At 38.9% G+C, this 12,276-nt stretch overlaps 2 protein-coding genes across 2 annotated transcripts in view; both read right to left on the reverse strand.

The window, feature by feature from the left end:
- LOC125775363 (uncharacterized) overlaps positions 1–12,276 on the reverse strand; it is a 727,609-nt gene that overhangs the window by 650,985 nt on the left and 64,348 nt on the right. The window lies entirely within an intron of this gene.
- The window catches only part of LOC125777713 (homeobox protein 2-like), a 54,720-nt gene that overhangs the window by 40,069 nt on the left and 2,375 nt on the right, over positions 1–12,276 (reverse strand). The window lies entirely within an intron of this gene.

Genomic DNA, 12,276 nt, shown 5'->3' on the forward strand with positions numbered 1-12,276 from the left:
AACTTTAATTGCACAAGTTATACGGAAATGATCAATTTGAATGATATAAATATCGTATTTGAATCACCATTCACGCGAAGCATTCCGTACGATACATTGAAAGAAAATTTAAATCAAGATGATTCACCGTTTAATGATCCAAAAATTCCATCACACATACAAGGAACGGAACGACATGTTCAATTGCTAGCTAGCGTTTCCAAACGAGTTATACCGGAAAATGTAGAGGCTGTTATGGCGACGACATTAGAGAGCCGTGCGAAATTGCCCAGACTTGAAAGTAAAAAAGACTTCAAACAATATTTTTTTTAGTTTCTTTTTTATAACTCACTTAAATTAATTTTTTCATTTACATATGTTCCAACTAAATAAATTTCTTAAGAGAAAAAATAGATATTACTATAAATAACTAAATAAAAATAAATAAAAAACATAGCCATTTAGGCAAAGTGGGATTTTTCAAAATTGGCCGTACCCAAAAGTTCGACCCAAATTGGGGGACATCAAAATTCGGTTTAGAGGTATGGTTTTTTCGGCAAAGTTTCTTATTTTGATCCCAAGAATACGATTTTCATAAAGCAATGAGCGATTTTTAAATCGACCCGCCCTAATATATATACTAAATATACATATACATTAATATACATTAGCGCTTTTGCGCATATTTCTGAACGTGAGTACACAACCGCGAAATATTTCGATATTGCCTTATATTCTCACATGCGTATACCTATAAAAATAGGATACAATTAATCAAAAGATATTGGGAAAAAATATTTTGGTGCGGAAAATCAAAGAACATTGGTTGAGAAATTAAATATTGCAAACTAATTGCGTACCTTTGTACATACATACACACACATATTGAAAGTCCAATTTTGGCGATTCTTAGCATTTATCTTGTTCCTTGTCACACAAGAACAAGCATAATTGCACATATATTTTATTTAACGCATACTATATGCACACAAAATCCACACGTATGTACAAAGGATATTGACCTAGTTTCAGTGCGCGCTGATACAAGGGCATACGAATAAATCCGTAATAAATATTTTTTCGAAAAAAAAACGTTCTACAAACGAGATCAATACAAGCGATAAACGCATTATTATATTCTTTTGCGGAAATAAAAACTCTTATTTTTTGAAAAGAGCTTTCGTTAACATATATATTTTAAGCATCCCCTTTTTCGGAAATAACAACTCTTATTTATTGAAAAGAGTTTTCGGTAATATCTCTATTATAATAAAATATACATATATATTTTATTAATTAAAATTTTCTGAATGAACACTGACTCAAAAGAACCTAAAGCAGAATTCTTAAGAATTCCGAAAATGATTAATGACGATAAATGCCCATGTACACCTGCTGAAGCTACACGCTCAAAGCAAGGTGCTATAAAGCAAAAAAGGGGGAAGGACATTTTTTATATTAAATTCATTTCTGAGAGTGACAGCTTGATTAAATACTGCACTCGATTTGCATCTTCACCGATTCAGGACAACTCTGAATCGGTACCAGAAATAAAAAATAAATCGATTGACAATTTTTGGACACGCCTCCAAGCTGCATACGACGCAATAGTAGAAACTGATGATTCAGATCTACCTGAAAATTTAAAATCTTCGGCTTACGCCAAATACGAAAATTGCTTAGACCGCTACGAAAACACAAAAGCAAGGATCTCATATCAATTAAAACTTATGAAGGTAATTGTTCATACTCCCCACAGTAGAGTAGAGTTACCACAATTGCAAGCCCAAGAGGCAAGTTCAGGCATTCATCTCAAAGTGCCAGCGTGTGATACGGAAATATTTCATGGAGGTTATAAACAATGGCCGTCCTTCCGGGACATGTTTACAGCCGTGTACATAAACCATCCAAAATTATCACTAGCGCAAAAATTGTATCATCTACGATACAAAACTACAGGTAAAGCAGGCGTAATAGTCAAGCAGTTCGCATTGAATGACGACAATTTTAATTTAGCTTGGGAAGCTTTAAGACAAAGATATGAAAATGAGAGAATATTAGTTGACAAGCAAGTAACGATACTGAAGAACTTGCCTAAAATTCAAAGAGAAACCAGTGAAGAATTCATCAAACTAGAATCCACTGTGTCAAATTGTTTGTCAGTTTTATCGACACAAAATATTCCCACTCACAATTGGGATCCTATTCTGGTAAACATATGTACCGCCGCATTACCAGAAAATCATTACTTTTGTGGGAGCAATCGCTCTCATCAAGAAGAAATTGCCCAAAGTGGCAACAGATGAAAGATTTCTTAACTACCCAATACGAAATTGTGGCAAGAGTAGACAAAAAAGTAGTCAGAACTAAAAACGTTCAACAAGACTTAAATCGAAGCTTCAATAAACCCCAAGCCGGAAGCAACAATCATTTAAACAGAAGCTTTTTCAAAGCACAATCGTTCACATCTGAACAAAATAAATTCACGTCATGCGAATTATGTACTGGAGGGCATAAGTTAAAAGCTTGCGAGAAATTTAAAAAAATGAATGTCAATGAAAGGAACAACTTTGTCAGGTCAAAAAGACTCTGTACAAACTGCTTGTCCCACTCACACAATCTTAATACTTGCGAAAGCAAATTTAATTGCGTATATTGCCACAAACGGCATCATTCTATGTTACATCTCAATAACTTTCCCAACACATCTCATAGCAGCGCTTTTTCAAAAAAAGCCACGGGTTTAGTTGCAACAGCAACTCGCGAAACAAAACCTCAAGAAAATTGCCAAGAGACACCATGTTGTTCAAAGGCACTAAAAACTCAAATGTTACACAGCGAAAATCATAGTCGAGTACTACTACCCACAGAAGTTGTCTCCATCGACCATCGAGGAGAACTGTTCAAACTAAGAGCCCTAATAGACCAAGGATCGCAACGATCATTCATAGCGTCTAGGGCAAAAAATAGGCTAAAAGTGCCAATAAAACATGCCAGCTATGAAATTACGGCAATGGGCGGACGAGTAGTACAAAACTCAAGTAAAATCTGCCCTATTACCCTAATCTCCACCAAAGCGGATAAGCGCATTCAAGCAAAGGCTATTGTCTTACCGCAACTAACAAACATGCTTCCAAGCTATCAAATAAATAGCAAGCATTGAGATAAAATTTCACACCTGACTCTGGCAGATCCCAACTGCAACACGCCAGCTCAGATAGACATCCTAATAGGCAGCGACCATATACCGCAAATCATATTAGAAGGTGTTGAAAAAATTTCGAAAACACTACTGGCGCAAAATACCATTTTTGGATGGGCCCTAAGAGGACTAGTTGCGGAACCAGTCACAGCCATGACAACTCAAGCTGAGGAAATCTCAAACGAGTACCTCAATTCGCAATTGAGAAGATTTTGGGAGGTAGAAGAACTCCCCCCCATTCCAATTACAACACCTGAAGATCAGTATTGTGAAGACTTTTACAAAGCCAAAACTACTCGATCAGATAATGGTCGGTATGTCGTATGACTACCAATAAAACAACAATTTCCAGACACACTCGCCTTAGGTCACTTTCGCACCTCTGCAATACAGCAGTTTCTAAGTATGGAAAAAAACCTACTTAGAAAAGGTGAGCTTAAACAAGTTTATGATGGTGTCGTGGAAGAATACCTTCATTTAGATCACATGGAGGAATATTGAACTGGCGTATATACAAATACGTATTCAATGGGGATGTCGAAAAGATGTATCGACAAATACTGGTTCATAAAGATGATCAAGATTTTCAGCGGATTATTTTCCGAAAATCTGCCAATAGTCCACTACGCGACTTTAAATTGAAAACAGTTACTTTTGGCGTAAACTGTGCCCCATATCTAGCTCTTCGTACACTATACGAACTGGCAGAAGACATAAAGCCAGAATTTCCACTGGCAACACAAGTCTTAAAAACGCAAACGTATAAAGACGATATCCTGTCTGGAAGCCACAGTCTTCTACAGGCATACGAGACCCTAACGCAGGTAATAAATGTCCTCAATACCGCAGGGTTTCCTTTAAAAAAGATTACGGCATATCACCCAAATAATTAAAAAAAAATTCCTAAAGACCATTTGTTGGATACTAATTTCCTTATATTTGAAAAGGAAAGTACAACAAAAACACTAGGCATCCAATGGAATGCGATATCAGACCAGTTCTCATACACGACTGAGTACATATCCGCATTATACGCCATTACAAAACGCCAAATTCTCTCCTCGGTGGCAAAACTTTTTGACCCCGCAGGATGGCTTTCGCCAATTATGATACAAGCGAAAATCTTGATCCAAGAGTTATTGCTAGACGGAACCGACTGGGACGAACAAGTGAAACCTCTTCGCTTAGAAAGTGGTCCCAGTTCGCTAATAATTTGAACGACATCTCGAAGATACAAATTCCACGGTGGGTAAACTATTCTCCCGAATACAAAGTGGAACTACACGGCTTCTGCGACACCTCTGAAAAGGCATATTGTGCCACTATATATGTGCGTACACAAACCGATGTCGCAACTACAAGCCACTTATTAGCGGCAAAAGCAAAAGTTGCGCCCTTAAAAACGCTAAGTCTCCCATGACTTGAACTCTGTGGCAAAGCTAGCTTCAATGGTGCAGACCCACTTAAATATGGCGAAATACAGATTATATTTATGGTCCGATTCCGAGATAGTTCTAGCCTGGTTAGAAAAACCACCACATGCGTGGAAAACTTATATTTCTAATCGAACATTTGAAATACTTGACCTAGTAGGATCAGTCACTTGGCGTCACGTAGCCAGTGCTGACAATCCTGCTGATCTAAGTACAAGAGGATGCAAACCTCTGCATCTCGCCACCTCCACCCTCTGGTGGAATGGCCCCCGATGGTTAACAGAATCTCCCGATTCTTGGCCACAATCGCCAATGCGCAACATACTTGCCCCAGAAAGTCGTAAAATCGACACTTATCATGCAACACTGGATGACACTGACATCCTTGAGCGATTTTCATCGTTCCCGCGAGCCCTCCGGGTAGTTGCCTATATGCTCAAGTTTTTAGAGCGACTTAAACTTAAAGTTAAAGGAGCAACTTATATCCATTGCGAAAAATTGACGCACCAAGACTTACAAAAAGCAAAGGTCGCTCTTATCGCATCAACCCAAACGCGCTACTTCCGCCGCGTTATAGAATTACTAAGAGAATCGAAGCCTATCGATAAAAAGAGCTCACTCTTAGTCCTAAACCTATTTCTAGATACGAAGGGTTTACTTCGTGCGAATGGTCGGCTTGCTAATTCAAGCCTAACGTACAATGAACGCCACCCTATAATCATACCAGAGAGGTGTCCGTTTGCCACTTTATTTATTAGATATATCCACATACTAATGCTCAATGCCGAACATCGCCTTATGCAACATATGGTCCCGCCAAGAGCTGTACATACCCCGACTGAAGCCCCAAATTTCACCACTACAGGTGTAGATTTTGCTGGGCCTTTTATGATAAAGGCATCCATGCTAAGGTCTCCTACCCTCATGAAAGGCTATGTGGCTGTTTTTGGCAGTTTTTGTCTGTTTCACGACAAAAGCAGTACACCTTGACCTATGTACGAATCTGACGACGGAGGCTTTTCTTGCGGCTTTTGCTCGTTTCGTCGGACGACGAGGCTTTCCATCAAAAATCATGAGCGATAATGGTAAAACATTTATTGGTGCTCAAAGAGCTACCGAAAAACAGTTTGTGGACTTCACACAACAAGTCTCACCGGACATTGTCCAAAAATACACTCCCCAAGGTATCAATTGGCAGTTTATCCCCCCAAGCGCCCCTCACATTGGCGGCTTATGGGAGTCAGCTGTAAAAAGCTTCAATTCTCATTTCAAGAAGCTAGCTGGCAACTATAAATTCAATTATGAAGAGTTCACGACACTCATAACTAGAATTGAAGCCGTTCTTAACTCACGGCCTCTCGCTGCACTCTCGCAAGATCCCTCAGACTTTACTGCCCTCACGCCAGGGCATTTTCTTAAAGGAGCGCCAATTCTGGCCACACCTGAGCCAGGCGTGGAGTCGCTTTCCTTATTGAACCGTTGGGAAAGAATTAAGATTCTCCATCACGACTTCAGTCGCCGATGGAAAGAGGATCTCCACAGAAGGTACGGATGGAAAATAACAGAAAATGCTCCTAAACTTGGAGATTGTGTCTTAATCAATGACGATTGTGTTCCTCCTACCGAATGGCGGCTTGGCCGCATAGAAAAGCTCTACTACGGCTCCGACGGTCATATTCGCGTAGTCGATCGTACACAATCGGGAACGCCGCTCGTTAAATTATGCTTTTTGCCAACCGCAGATAAAATCGAAACGTAACCGCAACCAATAAACAAAGAAATAAAAAAAAAAATAAAAAAAAATTTTATGTATATGTGTATTAGGGTGTCCGTTATTTACCAAATTGATTATTTTTGACGAGACGCCCCCTAAACTTTTAGTTTTCCATCTAAAAAAAAATATCAGACCATAAAAAGCCCTTAATTTTCATAATAAACCTTGCCCCAAACACGATACATTTCCCATTGAAATTACATGGGATTTTGCCACTTTTTACAAATATTTTTTTTTCTCTGGAACTTTCTCGTTTGTAGGAATAAAACAAATCATATTCTTATACAGAATTGAATGCTCTACAAAAAACGTCCGGACAATTTTTTGATATACTCACCCCTTTAAAAGTTATTCAAGGTTAAACTTCTGGGTAATTTCTGGAATTTTCGAACTTTTACGGCAAATTGAATTTTTTTTTGTTTTGTTCGACGATTTTTGTAGAGCATTTAATTCTGTATAATGTAATGTATATATAATAATAAACGCACCCACTATAAATAAATAGCCACCAAAAACCCAAACCAAAAAGAACTGTCGATCCGTACGACCATTCACTCCTGCCACATTACGTGCCACCACCGGCCATATGATTATATACACATATATATATCATAATTAAAACAAACCTATTTCTTACCATGTCAATATGGAAGCCGAGATGCCCACTACTCCAACGCCCACTGTACGTTCGGCCGTGACTGTTCCGCGCCCTAAACATACCCCTGTAGCAGCGCCGCGAACAACCATCGTTACCGTAGCCCACCGAGAAGTTCAAACAGCTCCGCGTAGTGACACGCAAGCACGGGCTCCGGAACCAGCACCACTTCAGTGCGCGCTATGTCGCCGCCACAATCGATTGCCACATTGTGGCATATTCAAGGGGATGACACCTCTGCAACGCCAGCAGGTCGCCCAGGCCAACGGGCATTGCTTAAATTGTCTGGCGCCTACCCATCTAACACGCGAATGCACCACCGCGTATCAGTGCCAGGTTGGGTCACCATCACCCCCTCGCGGCCGTACTGCCAGCCGACGACTCCCGCGATCGCAACCGCGAAGGCAAGCCTTCCCTTCGGAGGAGTCCCGCGCCTGGCGCCATCATCACTATGCCACCCCGCATCGGAGGCGCCATCCTAGGCCGCAAGCCCGTCGTAAGACAGGTCTCAGCAACGTTGTTGCAACACTGCAACAACTTCAGAGGCTACTAGGCTGAAGACTCGCCTAGGGGGGCCAGGATGTACAAATGAGCATCCTCCCCCGGGCAATCACACACACACCACACGATCACACCACATCAACTCAACTTCACAACACTCACACGCACCTTCATCATACCCACGTCACAAACCATCAAAGCTTACATTCCACACTATACACCAACCAACCACATCACACCAGCTGATTCCACACACAAAAGAAAAAAAGGGAACCAAAAGGACAACTGCAACTCACTTCGCTTTCGATCTTAGCAGCGAGCGCGCACGTGCGAACAGTTGAACCAAGCAACATCAACGTTGCCTTTTTTTCCGAGTCTTCGCAATCGCAATTTTTTCCCGAGTTTTCATCAACGAGTGGCATCAGCGGCTTTTCCGAGTTTCGCCGTTGTCATCCAGTTTCCGACTTATACAAAATTTAACATCACCGTTTTTTCCCGAGTTTTCATCAACGAGCGGCATCAGCGCCTTTTCCGAGTTTCGCCGTTGTCATCCAGTTTCCGAATTATACAAAATTTAACATCACCGTTTTTTCCCCAGTTTTCATCAACGAGCGGCATCAGCGCCTTTTCCGAGTTTCGCCGTTGTCATCCAGTTTCCGACTTATACAAAATTTAACATCACCGTTTTTTCCCGAGTTTTCATCATCGAGCGGCATCAGCGTTTTTTCCGAGTTTTCGTCATCAAGCAGCATCAGTAGTTTTTCCGAGTTTCGCCGTTTTCATCCAGTTTTGGAATAATAAAAAATTTAACTACATACTATAGTTTTTTACATTTATAAAGTGAAAAGCATTGTACATAAACAAGAAAGCATCAGTTCATATATACACGCGTATACACAATTCCAATTTAATTTTTTCCTTGCTAAAACAAAATCTTGTGGTAGTAAAGAAGGTGAGTTAGTGAAAATTACACCTATATAAACAATGTAATATTTATTTTATATTCATTTGTGGTTTTGCGCGCAATAGATGAGCATTACTTACGCCTCCTTTACACTACTCCCGAAGTTAAACGTATTTCTCAAAGCAAAACAATGTCGGAAGTAAAAAAGAAGAGACGGCAATACTGTGCGGAATACATTAAATTTGGATTCATTGAAAATCCCACAAACCCATTCTCGCCTTTGTGTCTTCTATGTCTAAAAACATTTTCGAATGAAGCAATGAAGCCTTCAAGACTGCAAAACCATTTGAATAAAATGCATCCAGATAAGAGAGACAAGAATCTAGAATATTTTCAAGACCTAGAGAAGAAGCATAATACTCAGCCAAGTGTAGCAAAACTATTTTCGGCGGCTGCTAAGCAAGATGACGATGGACTTCGAGCTTCGTACAATATCTCTTTGTTAATTGCTCAAAAATGCAAACCACATAACATCGGAGAAGAGTTAATATTGCCAGCAATAAATGAAGTAATAACTACCGTGCTTCATAAACCGGCCGCAGATATTATCCGAAAAATTCCTTTGAGTAATAATTCTGTGCAAAGACGAATAGATGAAATGGCTGAACACATTGAAAAATCATTGTGCGATCACCTGAGGACAAGCCAGTTCTCAATTCAGCTCGATGAGTCCACTTTACCAACTAATGAAGCATTGTTGTTGTCTTACGTGAGGTTTATTAAAGATGAGAAAATATGTGAAGAACTATTATTTGCTAGAAATTTAGAGACCGATACAATATAGGGGGAAAAGTTTTGCGATAAGAAAGAGATTCTTTTGAAAAATACTATTTCAATTGCTACGGATGGCGCTCCGGCTATGAATGGGTGCCATAAAGGCTTAATAGCGCACTTAAAACATAAAATTCCAGATGCCCTTGGTGTACATTGCGTTATTCATAGACAACATTTAGTTGCTAGAAACTTAAGTGAAAAACTATTTCAATCACTGCAATATGTCAAAGCAGTCAATAAAATCCGCAACAGCTCTTTGAATGATAGATTATTTCATCAGCTTTGTGTTACTAATGACGAGGATTTCAATCGTTTGTTGTTTCATACGGAAGTTCGTTGGCTATCAAGAGGCTATTGTCTGACTCGATTCTACAACCTGTTTGACTCTGTTATAGAGTTCTTGGAAACTAAAGATACAGAATTTCAAGACAAGCTCATAACATCAAAGAATGATATAGCTTACATGACAGACCTGTATAAATTGTTCAACGACATGAATCTCCAACTGCAAGGCGATAAGCTAAATTTAATTAAAACAAAAAACGTCGTTGCGGCTTTCGCAGCCAAACTGTTTCTACACAAAAAGAATCTGGGCAGACGTGAGTTTCACAGTTTTCCGAATTTATCAGTATCATGCAGTAACGACGAATTGTTTGCCTACTGCCAACATTTAGAAAACTTCCACATTGACTTCACCGAACGATACCAGGACATTTTGAACTTGGAAATACCAGACTGGGTGTTGGATCCGTTTTCAAATGTCAACACAGCAATGTCACCTCAGCTGGAAGAAGAACTTAAAGAATTGACAACAAACGAGGAAATAAAAATCAAGTTCAAAAATGGTTACCAAGACTTTTGGCTACAAAAACCGATCTCGCCATTGTACCCTGGATTGTGGTCAATCGTTCAACGATTCTTGATAGCATTCCCATCGTCCTATTTGTGTGAACGTGGATTTAGTGCTGTGACAACACTGCTTACTAAAAATAGAAATCGTTTGCTTGTTACCGAACGTGGCGACTTGCGACTGTTCTTGAGTAAATTGGAACCTGATACTCGTATTAACAAACTTATTAAACAACATCAGATTCATCCTTCACATTAGTTTTTATATATGGGTCGATTACTTTAGTTTTATTTTTAATAATAGATTCTCTGTTTTAATACTATAAAGTTGTGTTTCAATAATCATTCTTATTGGTAGGTGGAGCCCGTAAGAGTTAACTTGAGACCTAAACGCCGTTGTATGTTACCTACTGCGCTCAGGTTTCAAGTTGCTGGTTATAGTAAAAGTTTCGTTTAGAATTCTCCGTTAATATACATATATAGGTCACAACAATAAATTTGAAGTTATAGTGGTTGTTTAGGATTGCACTAAACACTCAAATTAAACTCATATGACGTAAATGTCTGTACTGAAATAAAAAAATAAATTTTCTGTATTTGGTACTCCCCAAGTACCATCTAATGCATTTGACAACTGAGCCCAATTCTATGCTTAACTCAAGCTTATATAGAAAAATAACATGTAAGCGAACTGGCGAAAATAAGAATGTTGTTATTGCATACGGAACAATGGTCTGACCAAAGAACAGTTAGGCTGTTCACGGTAAGGTGGTTATCGGGTTATGTGATTATTAGATTAAAAATAACATCTATGCTCCGTGAGCACCCTATGTTGTATGGTTATTTGCTTATTTTTACACAAACAGCTGTTCATTGTTTACAATTGTAGTTCAATGAAATTCCAACTTATAAAATGCCTAAACAAAGTTTAAAAAGCAAAATAATTGAACTTAATATAAGTTCTGCTATTCAGGAAATGGACTTTATTGAAGGTATGTGCTTATTAAATAATCCGAATTTTAAGGATTCAAAAAATTCTTTGTATAAAATTTGCAGACATCTTGCATAATTTGCTGATTGTAAACAAAAAACAGCTATTAATAGCAGAATTTCCAATAAGAAAATCTAAATGGAAATGCCATTTGCTTAGTTTTATTTATTTTTTGTGCTGCCATTTAGTAAAATTCCAACGACTTTCTAACACTGGAAATAAGCAAACAACCACATAATCTGTAAACAAGGGCCTAGGTTGGTCAACTTTGGTTATTTTGTCACAACGCATTTTGTTGTTGTTTACTTAATCACATAACCACATAACCCGATAACCACCTTATCGTGAACAGCCTAAGTATAATCGTATGATGTGCCAAGCTAAAACGCATCACCTGATAATCGTGCGTCTAGTTGTTGTTGTATACTGCACAATGGTCTGACCCAAACAACGGTTGAAATGCTAAAACGAAAATGAGTCACCTGATCATGGTGATGCCAGATAGGGCAGTGTGTACCTGGATAATGGTGATGCCAAATTGCACAGTATAAATCATATATTAAAATTAGTGAACTTATTATTAATCGTTAACAGTGGTTTTTAAATAGGTGAAAAAACGGGGGCGCTAAAAAATATTTATTCTCAAAGTGGGCGGTAGACAAAATAAGTTTGGGAAACACTGTTCTAGGACTTTATCAGGAATAAAGCGCGTGCGCGCGCTGCTCTAACGTAAAATTCTCGTTTCTGCGAAGGCCAGTTGGAATTCGAGTGGTGGGGAAACAGGTCGCTTTTTGAATTGCTTTGTACTTCAGGAATGTTCGAGAATGCCGCGAAACGAATTTAAGCTCTATAATTCAGTTTCCGTCCTTGACTCGAAGAAGCCAGTTTGGATAGTTCGTTAGCGTGTGTGCATTACATACATGCATTGAAAAAAGTTTATGAAGTGATAAGTAAAGATAATTGCATTTTATTTATACACCTCAGACAAATCAATGGATGGAGGAGTTATCGAAAGCACAGTTTTTGAGGTTACTAGGTATAAGAGAAGCACTGTCAACTCTTTTTGGATTTCATGAAAAAGCTAGATAGTACGTTCCAAAGTAGGGATGGCAAAATTGGTTACAGAATCGATTCTCAATTCTGACTATTTTTCT

The sequence above is a fragment of the Bactrocera dorsalis genome, chromosome 1, assembly GCF_023373825.1.
Source record: "Bactrocera dorsalis isolate Fly_Bdor chromosome 1, ASM2337382v1, whole genome shotgun sequence".
NCBI classification, from domain to species: Eukaryota; Metazoa; Arthropoda; class Insecta; order Diptera; family Tephritidae; genus Bactrocera; species Bactrocera dorsalis.